This window comes from Heloderma suspectum, chromosome 7 (genome assembly GCF_057233095.1).
Source record: "Heloderma suspectum isolate Gila_16-S chromosome 7, 16-S_ref, whole genome shotgun sequence".
NCBI classification, from domain to species: Eukaryota; Metazoa; Chordata; class Lepidosauria; order Squamata; family Helodermatidae; genus Heloderma; species Heloderma suspectum.
Genome location: NC_139464.1, coordinates 12830470 through 12847999, shown reverse-complemented (window position 1 = coordinate 12847999; position 17530 = coordinate 12830470).

Here is a 17530-nt window from a genome sequence, read left to right as displayed (position 1 = left end):
ACATTAATCGTTACGTAGCCTATCACAGGGGCGTTTTTTTTTTACTTTTCTTATAATGGCGGCGGCAGTAGCCGGTCGAAAGACTGGCTGCCGCCCCCGCCCCTGACGAAGACCTGCTGAACCGCCGCCGGGACCCGCCGCCGGGGAGGACATTCGTGAAAGGTAAGTCCCATCCCGGGGGGGGGCGGGGGGCAGGGGGGCAGAGAATTTCTCCCCGAACAACCTTCGGAGGACCGAATGCGTTGGCACTCGGCCCCCCGAAGTTTCGGGGAGAAATTCTCCCCCATCCCTAGGAAAATGCACCTTTTTCTATTGGGGAAATGTGAACTCATAAAAATTCACATTTCCCCCAATCACATTTTTCGGTAGCACAAATGAGGCGAACTGAGCTTCAAGGAGGAATTCGGAGAGCCACAGTGAGCTCAAATATTGCATGGTTGCCCATCCCTACTCCCATCACCGCAAACCATCATAGCTTCCCTGGCTGGGGTTGATGGGATTTGTACTCCATCTGGAGGGCACCAAGTTGGGGAAGGCTGGGGGGGGTGTTACATTCTTTATCAGAAAGATTAGCACAGCCAGAGCTTTTTAGACCCCCCCCCCAGTTCTTCCTTTTAAATATTTTTTGCTGCTACTTTCTGATCTGCTGTCAGGGGACATCTCACCTTGCAATGCATGCAGCATCCTTCTTCAGATGCACTGCAGGGCAAGATGGCCTCTGACATAAGAACATGAAAGAGCCATGCTGAATCAGCCCAAAGGCCCATCTAGTCTATTATTCTGCTTCCACAGTGGCCAACCAGATGCCTATAGGAAGTCCACCAGTAGGTCATGAGCGCAACATCACCCTCCCACTTGGGTTCCCAGCAAATGGCATACAAAAATATCCTGCCTGTGATGCTGGAGGTAGTGCAAAGCCATAATAACCTCCGATAGCCTTATTGTCGATGAACTTGTCTAATTCCCTTTTAAAGCCATCCATGTTTGTGGGAATCACCACATCTTCTCGTAACAAAGTCCATTGTTTAACTATGCACTGTGTGAACAAGTACTTCTTTTTGCCTGTCCTGGACCTCACACCATTCATCTTCATTGGATGACCCCTGCTTGTACCATTATGAGAGAGACTGAGAGAGATTGAGAGAGACTGAAGGAGAGAGAGAGAGAGAGAGAGAGAGAGAGAGAGATCTGTCTCCACTTTCTCTGAACCATGCAGGATGGTCCTACACTGTTTTGGACTTTAAAGGGAAATGCAAATTGCCCATTGTTCTGCCATTAAGAAGCTTTCTTAAACCAGGTCAGACTATTTCCCAACTACCCAGTATTATCTACTCTGACTGGCAACAGTTTGAAAGGGAGTCAAGTAGAGGTCATTCCCACTACCTGTTACATGAGACATTAAGAAGGTGGGTACTTCTCCATGGAAACCATGTGATCTATCATTGACTTATCTTTTATCTCCATAACTCAGCCTTCCCCAGCCTTGTCCCCTCCAAATGTTTTGGACTTCAACTCCTTTCAGCCCCAGCCTTCAATGCCAATAGTCAGGAATCCTAGGAGTTTTAGTCCATGGATTGGATCCAGGTTTAGCCATACTTAGGATAGACCTGATGAAATCAATGCGACTTCAGTTAGTCATGCCTAACTTAAGTCCCATTGATTTCAAAGGGTTTGCTCTAAATATGACTAAACCTGAATCCAACTCCCAAATATCTGGAGGGTACCACATTCAGGAAAGCTGCCACAGCTAACAGAAGTGTATCTCCTACACTTCAGGCCTCAACCCCAGAAACTAAATGTTAGGGACCCTCGGTTAGGTGGAGATTTCTAGCAATGGGTCTAGATTTCAGATTATTATTATTATTACCCTCCTTTTCCCCAATACTGGGACTCAAGGTGGCTTTACAACATTAAAAACGTAAGCAGTTAAAACATATTCATAGAATCATAGAATCATAGAATAGTAGGGTTGGAAGGGGCCTACAAGGCCATTGAGTCCAACCCCCTGCTCAATGCAGGAATCCAAGTCCGAGCATCCCTGACAGATGGCTGTCCAGCCTCGTCTTGAATGCCTCCAGGATGGGAGAGCCCACCCCCTCCCTAGGTAATTGGTTCCATTGTCGTATTGCTCTAACAGTCAGGAAGTTTCTCCTGATGTTCAGCCAGAATCTGGCTTCCTGTAACTTGAGCCCATTCTTCCGTGTCCTGCACTCTGGGATGATCGAGAAGAGATCCTGGCCTTCCTCTCTGTGACAACCTTTCAAGTACTTGAAGAGTGCTATCCTGTCTTCCTTCAGTCTTCTCTTCTCAAGGCTAAACATGCAAAAGTTAAAAATATAATTAAATCATCAAGAGTATTAAAATTGAATAAAACATCAGAATTTAAAAAGATAACAACAATATAAACAATAGTAACACTCCATCATATTCTCACAGGTCCAGACTATCTATCCCCAAAGCCCTGTCAGAACAAAAACATTTTTGCCCACCTGCAGAAACATATCAAGGAGGGTGCCACTCTCACCTCCCTGGCAAGGGATTCCAGAGCCTTGGGGCAGCCACCGAGAAGTCCCTCCCCCACGTTCCCACCAGGCGAGCCTGTGATGGTGGCAGGACCATGAGAAGGGCCTCCCCTGAAGATCTCAGGGCAGGAGCAGCCTCCTAGGGGAGAATACTGTATTTCAGATAACCTGGATCCAAGATGTATAGGGCTTTATAGGTCATGACCAGCACTTTGAATTGTGCCCAGAAACAGACTGGGAGCCAGTGAAGCTGTTTTAGCAGGGGAGTTGTATGCTCCTGTAGCCAGCCCCAGTCAACAGTCTGGCAGCAGCTCTTTGAACCAGCTGAAGTTTCTGAACACTCTTCAGAGGCAACATATGTACACCTAGGGATGTACGAAAGTCACTTACCTGGTCTCGTAGCTTGCTTCGCGGTGGGGGGAGGCGCTTTGCTTCTCCCCCCAAAGTTCAGGCCGGGGGGGGAGACTTCCCACCTCACCCGGCCGAAATTCAGGCCGGGGGGGAGGCTTCCCGCCTTGCCCGGCCGAAATTCAGGCCGGGGAGAAGCGCCCCATCTCCCCGGCCGCGAACTTCAAAAGAAAAGTTAAAAAAAAAAAAGGCCTGTGATAGGCTACGTAACGATTTACGTAGCCTATCATGGCTAGATCTGCAAAGTCAGCCATGATAGGCTACGTTAATCGTCACGTAGCCTATCACGGGTGACTTTAAAAAAAAGCACGTACGCAAATGGCGGCCCCCATAGGGAGCCACCATTTGCGTTCCTTATTTGGTCCCTGTAGTCTACGTAAAGATTTACGTAGACTATGGCGAAAATAAGGGCACGCTATTTGTGTAAATCTTTACGTAGACTACAGGGACCAAATAAGGAACGCGAATGGCGGCTCCCTATGGGGGCCGCCATTAGCGTATGCGCTTTTTTTTTTTTTTTAAAGTCACCCGTGATAGGCTATGTGACGATTAACGTAGCCTATCACGGCTGACTTTGCAAATCTAGCCGTGATAGGCTACGTTAATCGTTACATAGCCTATCACAGGGGTGTTTTTTTTTTTTTTTACTTTTCTTGTAATGGCGGTGGTGGCAGCCGGTCAAAAGACCGGCTGCCGCCACCGCCCCTGCCGAAGACCTGCCGAACCGCCGCCGGGACCCGCCGCAGGGAGCGACATTCGTGAAAGGTAAGTACCATCCCGAGGGGGGTGGGGGGTGGCGGGGGGGTGGCGGAGAATTTCTCCCCGAACCTAAGGAGGACCGAATGCGTTGGCACTCGGCCCCCCGAAGTTTCGGGGAGAAATTCTCCCCCATCCCTATGTACACCCCTGGTCCTTCACCAGGTCCTCAGAACTAGTGACAGGTATCAATCAGTGTTGAGAATTGTAGGGTCGGTCATGCTCTCTGCTCATTTGCAGTTACGATCCCAGGATCGCAGCAGATATGTACATGGAACTGTTTGCAGTGTCTGTTCTAGTCACATCAAAAGATTTTATCTACATTGTGGAGAGTAAAAAGCTGAGATCCTAAATATGGGACACAGGCATCTGGAGCATGTTTTTAATAATACATCTGTGCCACATATCAGCAGAAAAATGAACTGCTTTCATCATTTAATAATGAAGTGGGTACATCTAGAATGTTGAGCAGTTGAGGAGGATAAATCATGCTTGCCCGTGAATAACAGTTTTTAGGGTATGTGTGTGTTTTTATCAGAGAACTCAGTGGGATCATAATGTATTCTTTCAATCCACACCAAATGTAGTAGCAGGAAACTATTTTATAGATTTCTTGGTAATCTGAGCTGATGTTATACCTGTTTCAGGACATTTCCAGTAAAATAGAAACACAGCGGGATGAACAAAAAGAGAGAGAGAGATACAAATGGTGTTTTTATACCAGTCAATAAAAGCATGACTCTGTAGTAATAGAAAAATGTGTTCATGAATTGTGAAGTATCAGTAACTCAGTTGGTAAAGAATTAAAATAATTCATGTCCTGTCATGGTAACTTTTGATACCATTATGCTGGTGTGTGTCATTAATTTTCCATCCCTTGGTTATTGTGAGACAAGGGCATGGGGATATGTTCTGGTTTCACACAAAACTATATGGGTTTTGTAAAGGCATACACCCCACAAAATGTATTGTGTCTTTTAATTGCAATTGTTATGTCATTGTGCAAAGTCCATCTTCGTTCTCATAAAAAATATGGCAAAGGCAATGTGTGTGGGTAAACTTAGCACAGCTTAGCAGGGAGATCCTGATTCAAATATGTTTACCCTTGTAATAATGTTGGCCTACTTTACAAAGGCGTTTATAAGGATTACTGACTCCAGCATCCTGTTTCCCAAAACAGCCAACTAGATGCTTCCGGTAAGCCCACAGGCAAGGCATAAAGGCAATAGTGCCCTCTCACTGATGCTCCACCATTGGTATTCAGAGGTACACTTCCTCTGAACAGGGAGGTTCTATTAGTGTTCTGTTCTGCCACTATTGCAGCAAGATCTTAGCATTGCTCGGCACTGGTGAGGCCTGGGTTACAAAGTGTCCACCATGGATCTGGTTTTTTACTAAGCTCTTGGGCAAGTCAGCTCCTCCAGGGAGGCAGGATCAGGAATATGACAGTACCATTGACGGCTCAGAGTGATGCTGGGGCTGAAAGCCAGGCAAGCTTGCCTGTAAGTTCTTCCAACAAGCAGCAAACTGCAACTGAGCCTTAAGTAGGGGGTTGACTTCCTTTGGATTGCTTAGCCCCACCTCCACACCAACTATGGTCTCTTCTCTTAAAGGGGTCTGGGCTGTTTCAGTAGCCTCAGGCTGCAACAATGCAGGGGTGGTTGCGGCATGCTGGTGTCTTCATGACTGGAGTCTTCAGAGTCCAAATACAGCAGTGCCCCCTGCTCTGGGTGCTCTGGGGTCTTCCTGGGCAACTGGGTCCTAAGTAGGTGGATGCCTTATTATACCATTCTGTACTCGAGTCCTCCTGCTGAACCATTAACTCAGAAACCTCTTCTTCTACAGATGAGGGGTCCAGATCCTCTGAGGATGAGGGGTCAGTGTCCTGGACCATGACACTTAGCCATCACGACTAATAGTTGTTGATGGATTGATATGTTTAATTCTTTTTTTAAAGCTATCTATGCCAGTACCGCCATTGCCACACCTTGTGGAAGTGAATTCTATAAATGAATTAAGTGTTGGATGAAGTAGTACTGTCTTTCAGCTTCCCTGAATCTACTCCCAATCAATGTCACTGGATGGTCCCAAATTCTAGGAAGATGAGATAGGGAGGGAAACATCTCTCTATTGACTTTCTTCTCTACAATTTAGTAAATGCCTAAGTTCAGTTGCCTGTGTTCAACCCATTAGTATCACAGCACTTCCTGCATCATTAGCAGCCACTCCCTCCATGTTTGGGGAGTGGCTTCTTAGGCAGCACAAGCAAGTAGCCACAATTTTAAAGGGGGGGGGGAGTGTTCTACTGACTTTATATCTCATCTCGCTGCACAGAAGCAGGCTTCTGTATGTGTGCACACGTGGGCGGTATGTGTGTAGAGTTCCATGAGAAATCTATTAACTTAGGTAGTGCTGTAGCAACGTACCATGTTTTATGATCATTTACAATGCATAGCATCAGTGAGGCCAGTTTCCTTCACAGAATCACTCCATTTCTTTTGTTATGATATCCCCAGGCAAAAAGAAGCAGCTGTTGAGCTACACCCAACAAAGCAGCACTGTAGATGATATATCACAGAGCACATAAATGAGCAAAGGCCTGTTGGTGAACATTTCAGAGGTTCTTTCCCCCACTGCCATTCTTATGCAATAAATCAAAGCACTTACACTCGAATACTTTCAGCCTGATCCATAAGCCACTTAAAGTGGAACAAATGAAGTTAAACCTACAAATATCAAAAGGTTTGACAGCCCAGTCCTGTGTTCTGTTGCACCAAGACAGAGGCATATGAAGTATGGGTCATGGTGTAGCTACACCACAAACATATGGCCATATTAGACCAATGTGATTGTCATGGTTTCCCCCAAAGAATGATTAGAATTAAAATTGTCGAGAATTCTCCTTAGAGGTTCGTAATCCACGCCTCACCCAAAGCTGTACAGGGCTTTCTCTGTTTCATGACCACTGATCCTGGCCCCTCAAGCTACAGATGAGAGATACAGATGAGGAGGAAATGCAGGCTGCCCCATTCTCAACATCTCCCCTGGGCCCTCCCAGCCTGACGACATGGTCCTTCCACCTTCAGACTCAGAAGATGAACTCTAATAACATTCCCATCTTTTTCTCACCATAGAAGTCAGCTCTTGCAGAATTGACTGACGGCCATTTATGACACCACAGCCAGTTCCTCCACGGAGGTGATACCAACCACAGTAAAAGCCTTGCTACCATACAGAAGGTTTCAGTTGGCCTCAGCTCTTTGCTAAGACAATATCTCTGCATAACTGGGATAGCAGGGTCCACTGGAAGCTGTCCATGGTCCTGACATCCACTTAGAGGGACCTCACTTGTCTTGGCTTTGCCTGCACTATTTAACTCTGACTGCTTTCAAGTCCCTTGTAAGCTCCAAGTTCAAATAGCACACGATACTCTGGGAGAGGAAATAGCTCTCAAACAGTTTGCATCAGAACTCTAGATGGGGAGTGAGCAACTCCTGGCCCATATATGGCCTGCAAGGCATTGCTCAACAGTGGAATAGACTGCCTCAGATTTTCCTTCATCAGAGATGTTTAAGCAGAGACTGGATGGCCAGCTATCAGGAATGATGTAGGAGTGGATTTCCTGCATCAACAGGGGGTTGGATTTAGGGATCAACAGATTTTGTTAAGTCCATTCCATCCATGATTTGGGGATTGTCAGGCACCTTTCATTCTGTAATCCACTCATTGACGAAATTAGATATTTAAAGGGATATACATGAATGCACATTTACACTAATGCTCAGGTGAGCATTAACACACATGCACATTGGTGCTAATGCACACTTGCACTAATGTGAACCTGTGCAACCCCCCCCAAGTAAAAACACAATCTGTGCGACTCGAGAATCCACAGGTGAAGATGGATAGGCGCACCTCAATCCACTCCCTTTGGGTGGTCAATGAGCTGTCCTCACTGCCCGCCCATGTGAGACTGCTGCAGGAGCTGCAGGGTAACTCGGTGATCACCCGAGAACCACTGCAAGGCTGCCCATCATCTTACCGAGCTCCACCTGTGTGCAGAAATCACAGCTTGGGTTACTTCCACATATGTAAAGTGGCATCTATGGCTGCCTTAAAGGGGCAATGACTCAAGATTACACACCTGCAATCTTGAGTCATTGCCCCTTTAAGGCAGCCATAGACACCACTTTACATATGCAGAAGTAACCCGAGCCATGATTGTGCGCACAATCACAGCTCAGTAAGGGGACAGACAGCCTCACAGTGCTTCCTGCTGGTAGCTGAGTGGGCAAATGAGCCCCCCCACAGCCCAGTGAGCAGGGTCAAGGTGGCCAGACAGGGGGGAGTCTGTTGGACACAACCCTCTCCTCAGACTCCCACGCCATCCCTATCTGCAGGTCAGATTCATAAACGTCTGAAATCATTTGAATCCATTGCAGATTTCTCCAGCATCCCTAGTTGGACTAGGTGATATCTGAGGTCCCTTCCACCTCTACGACTGCAGGACAATTGTGTGTGTGTTCCTAGCATATCTTTAACTAGGGCTGTGCACCACTTTGCTGTGAGGCCAGAAGCCCGAGTTGAAGCAGGCCGCTTCAGGCCCCTTCAGAGGCGAAGCGGAGGGGGCACAAAGTGATACGAAGCACGTTGGGGGCTCTCTGAAGCACTTCAGTGCACTTTAACTAGGGCTGTGCACCACTTCGCCCCAAGGCCTGAAGCCTGAAGCCCAAGTTGAAGCAGGCTGCTTCAGGCCCGTTCCGAGGAGAAGCAGAGGGGGCACAAAGCGATACGAAACAGGTCAGGGGCTCTCAGAAGCACTTCAGTGCACTTCGGTGCTTCGGCACCCTGGCCCAGCCTCGCCGGCACCTCCAGCTCCTCACCTGAGCTGCCCATCACCATCATGGTCATTGCTGCCGCCACCACCGCCACCACCGCCACCACCTCCATCACCTCCATTGCCACCACCTCTCACTGCTGCCTCTGCCTCCACCACCGCTGCTGTCATCACCGCCACCGTCATTGCCACCGACAGCTCCTGAGCCCTGGATACGTGCCGGCTCTGATTGCCAGCAATCGCCACAGCGTAAGAGGAGGAGGAGGAGGAGGAGGAGGAGGAGGAGGCAGCGGTGGCACAGGTAAGGAGTTGGGGGTTTGCGTGGGGGCATTAGGGGAGCCTGAAGCAGGATTCGGCCATCCAAATCCTGCTTTGTGTTCAGGGCTGAGTTGGGTCATGTCAGGGTTGTTTCTGAATTCAGGGAGTGGGATAGCAGTTCAGATTCTGAAGGAGAACCACCAGTTATGGGGGAGGTGTTTTCCCAGGCTAGTCCAGACATGACTGGCCCGGCTTCTCAGGGTTCCTCTGCACATACCCCTGTGAGAGATAGCAAACAGAAGTAGGAGGGGTGGAGAGTCTGATCTAATAGATGCCAGGCACAGGCACAGAGCAAAGAGAGAGAAGGCAGGGCCGGAACTCAGATGGTCTACCCAATTGGCCTTGCGTGAGAAGCTGTGCTCAGAAGCCTCACAAGAGAGAGGTTCCTCCCCCCCCTTAAGTTAGGCTAGTGAGACCGCCTTCCCCTTCAAATGGCGGGCAACTCTCTTAACTCCCTTTTGAACCCCCTGAAGGCATTCCTTTGTAGAATGAGAGTCACTGAGAATTTGCATCTGTATGACCCTGTGAAGCGATGGAAGCTGTAGACTGTATAGGCTTCAGTCTGTGTAGGCTTCAGTCTACAGCTGTGAAGCTGTAGACTGAAGCCTCTTGTCTGTGTATGTTTCAGCATTTAAAGTTAAGTGGGGGCAAAAGGAATCCTGACAGCTTGAGGGCCCCCAAATCAGCCCGAGCCAAATCAGACCTGCCTTGGAAGCCACGAAGCAGCTTCTGAGTTGGATTGGGCGGGGGGGGGGGGTCCATGCACAGTCCTACCTTTAACCAATCAAGCAAAGATCCTCTTGGTTTTTAAAACACTGTAGGAGGACAGGCAAATTGCAGAGCAAACTAAATGCATATATAGCAAATTTATGAGAGCCTTCAGCAATGTATAATCGAGGGAATGGGGTGGAAGCCTCAAAGGCCAAGTTTGGATTCAGCAGAAATTGTTGTCATCTGTGCAAGCAGTCAATGATAGCTTTGTAGATTTCCTGGGTTTTCCTTGGAGGTCTCCCATGTGTGTCTTCATCAGACAGCTCCTACTCCAAAGCTTGTGATATCGGACTGTCTAACAGCCTGAGGTGCTATGGCTGCAGGTGGTAGGATGTTGTTGAGTACAAAGGAAAGGAGAGATTAGAATGTCAAAACCTTAATTGTGAATCAAAACTGCATCCCGCTTGCTCAGAATATTAATTTTTCCCCCCAAGGATATTTTGGATTCTGTACTGACAAAGATCATTAGCTAGTCATTGTAGTTGATCCAGTGTTACTGCCTTGCCTTTGATCACAATTCTTAGCACAGAGCACAATATTAGCAATGATACCGGATGCCTTTGTGCTAACCATGATGATGCCAGACTAAAGGTTTTCTTCAGCAGGAGACCTCCTGCAAAGTTATAAGTCTCCTATTTGTGGCTTACAAAAGTAGGAATGGTGGAGAAATTCATTCAGTTCACATTTTAACATGAATTTACCTAATTGTGATCTTTCAAACCAATACACAAAAGGGAGGAGCAATCCTGTGGCCGTTAAATGGCTAGATGGCCATAGGATATCTGTATAGGTTTCCAGGGAACCAGCCTCAGAGCCTGCACTTGGAGGGTGGTTCCCAGAGAACTGACTTTTCCCCCTTCCGTGCTGCCTCGCAGACAGCACGGAATGGCCCCATGCTTCACTCTTGGAAAAGGAGCATGGAGTGGGCAAAACAGGGCATTCTGGGGGGTGTTCCATGGTGGGAAAGGTGGAAATGCCAGTACGACGCATCTTACATGTCATCCAGCAGCCACCTCTCCCACTCTGCCTTCCCGCGGCTAGACAGCCGAAATCAGCTGTCTAGCCACAAATGCAGGGCAGGAGAAGCACAGAGGGAATGATCCCCTCTGTGCCTCTCTTGCTCTGCACTGGATAGGTGGTCACATCCACGCGCAGAGGTGGCTGCCTATCCCCATAGGATTGCGCCCTAAAAGTCTCTTATCATTCAAAATTTGCACTTCTCCGAATTTTGCAGTGGACTTCTCTAATCAAAGAGAAAATTCCACACCAAAATGCACATATACACAAAAATAATTACAAAAAATGAATCGTATTTGGAAAATTGCTTCCAAAAATGTATATCTGGACAGAGATAGCCTAGCGAAAGTTATCCATGCTCTGATAACCTATCATCCAGATTACTGCAAGCATTACACATGTTCTGGAAACTTCAGCTGGTCCAAAACAGGGCAGCAAGATTCTTAACAAGGACTGGCTAATGAGATCATATTAGGCCAGTACTTTCCCAGCTGCATGGGCTGCCAGTCCCTTTCCAGGCCCGATTCAATGTGCCTGGTATTAACATTCAAAGCCCTAAACAGCTTGGGGCCAGGTTTCCTGAAGGATCGCCTCCTCCAATATGTACCAGCCTGGACCCTAAGATCATCTTCAGGGACCCTTCTCCAGGAGCCCCTGTCAAAAGAGGAAAGGCAGGTGACTACCAGAAAAAGGCCATTTTCTGCTGTGGCACCCCAGTTGTGGAACAAACTCCCTAGAGAGGTTCGGCCAGCACCTACATTTTGCTCTTTCTGGCACCAGGTGAAGACCTTTTTATTTTCCCAGGCTTTTTAATTTTTTTTTTTAACATCCCAGTGTTTTAGCTTTGCTGTCTTAAATCTGCTATTGTGTTTTAAATATCTGCACTGCTGCTAGTTTTACTCTGGCTGTATTTTTATTCTGTAGTTTTAATCTATTATATTTTATATTGTATTTTCTGATGTATTTTTGTTCTTTTAATCTTGTGAGCCACCCAGAGGGCCTCGGTTATTGGGTGGTATAAAAATGAAATAAATAATAAATACAAAAATAAAGTTGCATGGACAATACCATAAGGTGTGTGCAACAGCTGGTCACTACACTAGTTTGCACAACCAATCGGTGCTTACTGAATGGATGTGGTGCATAAGAGGATCACAGTAGCAGACCCCAACTTGACCTGACGTATTAGGTAGATTGTCAGAACAGACCTGGCATAGATCATTTCCTCTTTTCCCAGGCATTTGATTGCTATTTGTCTATGGATGCTGCCTGTCACTGATGTTGAGGGATGTGTGAAACAGCAAAACCCAAACTTGCCCAAGTACTCTGAATTTCATCTTGAAGCTCATTCCAACTCAAGTCTGTCTGGGATTGTGAACCCTTGGGGGGGGGGGGGTTGGGGGGGCAGCATGAAAAATTTGTGCATAATTTTGTGTGTCTTTTTTCCAGAGGTATGTATCAATTGTGTGCATCTTTTAAATGTATGCATTCTTCTCCCATTGACTAAAGCTGTTGCTTTTTATTCTCTTCTGTCATGGAAGGCTTAGAGGGCAAATCCATCAGGAAGCTAGACAAGAACTTTGCTGGCTCTCTTCAACAAGAACAGATCAGACACATCAAACTCCTGACTCCACCCAGATATAACCAAGTCCAGTGCCACCTACTAACAAAATTACATAATGACAGTGTCTGCATACCTGTCTTTCAAGAAGCATTTGCCTGGCCATTGTAGGATGGAAGATGCAGGACTGACTGACCCAGCACAGCTTTTCTTGTCTTCTAGCATAGTCCTCCCTGTTATCAGGCATCTGCTGAGACCTCGTAGTTCACCCTGCTGCCTCATGGAGTTATTGGGCAGGGGGCAGAGAAGCTTTGTCCATGGTGAGAAGAGAGTGGTAGTCCTAGATGGAGGTTGGAGACATCCACGATGGAATCAAATGAGTTCAGATTTCTAAGAATCTGACCTGTGGATTCCACAGAGGACTGGTTTTCCTGAGTTGCACAGTTTCTGCAGACTTCCAGACTGTTCTTTTTTTTTTTTAAAAAATGCACATTTCTCCCAGAGGCATGAATATGCACTTGGTGGGGGGGATTCACACATTTTTGGAGGAACTTGCACATTTTCATAAGTGAAAGCTTGCACAAATGCAAATTTCCCCAATTTGGGGAAACGGGGGGGGGGATCCAATTCTGCCAATGAGTGGACGATGGAATGAAAGGCATCTGACAATCCATGAAATGCAGATGGAATGGATTTAACAAAATATGTACATCACTAGTCTTGGAGATCACTAAATTCCAGCATCTACCTGCTGTTATAATCAGGATGGTGTCAGGGCCCAGAAGCATCTGCATGGATCTAGATAATCTGACCCCTAAATTTTTTAAATGGAAGTTTCTAACCCTCATCCTTCCAGATATATGGTTTGCAAGCATGCAAGCACTGTCTGCAGGAGGGGAAAGAGCTTCTTCACCTTGCCCAACTACAAGTGTGTACCCAATGGTTGCCGTTCACTTTCACCTTTGAGATAACTCCCTATTATCCATCATTAATATTTAACTTACCTTACGTTAGGGATGTCACAAAAGTCCAGCTGGGGCTCAAGGCTCAGCGATTTCTCACCGGCTGGGCCCTCCAGATGCTAGTCCGTGGATCTTCATGCTTACCCGACTCAGTGTGCACCAAGTCAGGCAAGCGTGGGGATCCCTGCTTGTCTACGAGCTGCCATTTTGTGTAAAAATCGCAGCACTGCTCTTTACGTAAGTCACCATTTGTATAAAATGGCAGCCATAAATAGCCCCATGGTAACTTATGTAAATAGTAGAGCAACCATTTTTTTCACAAAATGGCAGCCCCCAGGATGTGGGGATGCTGCACACCAGGCACCTGTGGACCATCTGGCAGCTTGCGCAGCACTCCGACCAGGGGTGGCTGGCCAGTGGGGATCCAGCGAGTGGTGCATGAGTGGTGCTTCACTCACCACTTCCCTTTTCATAAGGAAAAAAAAATCTTATGAAAAATCCTTAAATCTGCTCTGGAGGGTCCTCTCAAACTCCAGAGCAGGGTGGGGGTGCAGATGGTACACAACCTCCTCGCTGTCACCCTGTTGAGGGTTCGTAGCTTAGTGATAGAGTAGGAATGTATGAGAAATTAATATCAGCTTGTTTTGAATGATTTACCTTTATATCCCACATTTCTTCCATCGTGGAACTCAAGGTGGCTACATGGGATTCCCAGGTGGTCCCCCCTCCAAGCACTGACCAGACAAGACCTGCTTAACTTCAGCAAGATGGCTGTCTCATGCACCTTCAGCCCATGGCTACGAAGGTGGTGCCGACGAGAGAGATTTGGATTCTGGGACCACGGGCTAGGGCCGTCTGCAGCCGTCCGCAGCCAGGCTGCCGTGATAGGCTACGTAAGTATGCTATGACTTGGATTCCTGCACTGAGCAGGGGGTTGGACTCGATGGCCTTGTAGGCCCCTTCCAACCCTACTGTTCTATGATTCTAAGACTGCGAGTGCGGAAATGTATCGACTTTGACCACAGAGGGCTTGTTCAGTCCGGAAGATGTGAACTGAGCAAATACTGGATCCAGGACATAGATTCATAGAATCATAGAATCATAGGGTTGGAAGGGGCCTACAAGGCCATCGAGTCCAACCCCCTCCTCAATGCAGGAATCCAACTCAGAGCATCCCTGACAGATGGCTGTCCAGCCTCATCTTGAATGCCTCCAGTGTGGGAGAGCCCACTACCTCCCTAGGTAATGGGTTCCATTGTCGTATTGCTCTAACAGTCAGGAAGTTTCTCCTGATGTTCAGCCAGAATCTGGCTTCCTGTAACTTGAGCCCATTCTTCCGTGTCCTGCACTTTGGGATGATCGAGAAGAGATCCTGGCCTTCCTCTCTGTGACAACCTTTCAAGTACTTGAAGAGCGCTATCCTATCTCCCCTCAGTCTTCTCTTCTCAAGGCTAAACATGCCCAGTTCTTTCAGTCTCTCTTCATAGGGCTTTGTTTCCAGTCCCCTGATCATCTTTGTTGCCCTCCTCTGAACCCTCTGCAGATTTGATCAGCATTCCCTGCACCTCCTAGGGATGGCGGAGAATTTCTCCCCGAAACTTCGGAGGGGCCGAGCGCCAACGTGTTCGGCCCCCCGAACAAGTTTTGGGGAGAAATCCTCCGCACCCCCCCGCACCCCGCACCCCCCCCGGGATGGGACGTACCTTCGCCGAATGTCCCTCCCGGCAGCGGGTCCGGCCGGCAGTTCGGCCGGTGTTCGTGCGGGGCGGGACCGGCAGCCGGTCTTTTGACCGGCTGCCGCCGCTGCCATTCCAATAAAAGAAAAAAAACAAAACCACCCCCGTGATAGGCTATGTGACGATTAACGTAGCCTATCACGGCTAGATTTGCAAAGTCAGCCAAGATAGGCTACGTAAATCGTCACGTAGCCTATCATGGGTGACTTAAAAAAAAAAAAAAAGCACGTATGGATAATGGCGGCCCCCATAGGGAGCCGCCATTCCCATTCCTTATTTGGTCGCTGTAGTCTACGTAAAGATTTACGTAGACTACAGCGACCAAATAAGGAACGCGAATGGCGGCTCCCTATGGGGGCCGCCATTAGCGTACGCGCTTTTTTTTTTAAAGTCACCCGTGATAGGCTACGTGACGATTAACATAGCCTATCACGGCTGACTTTGCAGATCTAGCCATGATAGGCTACGTTAATCGTCACGTAGCCTATCACGGGGGCGTTTTTTTTTTTAAAAAAAACTTTCGAGTTCGTGGCTGGGCGAGGCGGGAAGCCTCCCCCCCGGCCTGAACTTTGCGGGGGGAGCAGCGAAGTGCCTCCCCCCCACCGCGAACAAGCTTCGACGAAAGGTAAGTGACTTTCGTCCACCCCTAGCACCTCCTCCTCCAAGTCATTAATAAAAAGGTTGAAGAGCACTGGGCTCAGGACTGAGCTCTGTTGTACCCTGCTCATTACTTCTTCCCAGTTTGAGAAGGTCCCATTGATAAGCACTCTTTGAGTCTGATTCTGTAGCCAACTGTAGATCCACCGGATCATTGCTTCATCTAGCCCACTTTGAGCTGGTTTGCTCATCAGGATATCATGGGGCACTTTGTCGAAAGCTTTGCTGAAGTCGAGGTATATGATGTCTACAGCATTCCCACGGTCTACAAGGGGGGTGACTTGATCAAAAAATGAGATCAGATTCATCTGGCAGGTCTTGTTCTTGACAAATCCATGTTGGCTTCGAGTAATCACTGCATTGTTTTCAAGGTGCTTAAAGATGGATTGCTTTATGATCTGCTCCAGAATTTTCCCAGGGATTGATGTCTGACTGACTGGTCTGTAGTTCCCAGGTTCCTCCTTTTTACCCTTTTTGAAGATAGGGACAACATTAACCCTCCTCCAGTCATCTGGCACTTCACCCGTCCTCCATGATTTCTCAAAGAGAATAGACAGCGGTTCTGAGAGTTCTTCTGCCAGTTCCTTTAATACTCTAGGATGCAGTTCATCTGCCCCTGGAGATTTGAATTCATTCAAAGTAATGAGGTGTTCCTTGACCATATGCCTATCGATCTCAAACTGCAATCCTGCCCCTTCAGCCTGTACTTCACCTTTCCCAGGGGGGTCATAGACCCTCTTTTGGGAGAAGACTGAGCCAAAGTGGGAATTGAGCACCTCTGCCTTTTCTTTATCATCTGTTATCATTTTGCCATCCTTATTTAATAGCTGAACAACCATTTCTTTCCTCTGCCTTTTACTATGCACGTAGCTGAAGAAAGCCTTGTTGTTGTTTTTAGCATCCCTCACTAACCTCAGCTCGTTCTCAGCTTTAGCCTTCCTGATGCCATCCCTGCAATTCTGTGCTACCTGCCTGTACTCTTCCTTTGTTACTTGGCCTTCTTTCCACTTCCTATATGTGTCCTTTTTATTTTCAGGCCATCTCTTAGCTTTTTGTGAAGCCACATTGGCTTCTTCTGTTGTCTTCCACCTTTTCTTCTTGTTGGAATCATTTGTAATTGTGCCTTGGGAATTTCCTGTTTTAAAAGCTCCCACCCATCTTGGACTCCTTTTCTCATTAGCATTGCTTGCCATGGGACCTTACTGATCATTGTTCTGAGTTTATTAAAATCAGCTTTCCTAAAATCCAGGGTACGCATTTGACTTCACTTGGCTTTTGCTTCCCTTCCTTAGAACCAAGAGCTCAAGTACAACATGGTCACTTTCCCCCAGAGTTCCTGTAACTGCTACTTTATCCACTAAGTACGCAACATTGCCTACCTAGAAGCAGCCAAGATGCCATTGTTGTGCACTGTCAGGTCCCTCGGTCCTCTCTGTTGGCAGTCACGCTCTCCAAGGCACCAAGCTTCAGGCTCACTACTTTATTAGTTAGCTACCAGGTTCCTTACAAATGCAAATCCTTGGAGACTGTCAGACTACAAAGGAAAACAGCTACTCCACATAATTACGAATATCAATAGAGGAGCCAAGTGGGAATCAGAGACTTTGTTGGCAGTTTGAACAAGAACTTGCTGGCCAGAATAACCTAGGGAAGGATGCCCCTCCCTTATAGTTGTGCCCCCTACATTGGCTATCACACATAGCCAACTGGGTGGAACGTCTGAGCTCCGCCACTAACTTTTCCCACTTCGCTCCGTGCCAGAGTCTAGCATCCCTCAGGTCCCACCCCACACTCTCCTCCTCCTCTCAGACTTGGGTTCTCATGGGGGAGGAAAGGGGAGGGCCTTCAGGTCAAGCCATCTGCAAGCCAAGTTCCTGAGAAGAATGCCTATCCATATCTGAGCTCACTCGGGAGGAAACAGTTCTGGCTGTTCCCACTCTGAATCTGAGCTGCTAACTATCTCCACACACTCAGAATCACTCCTG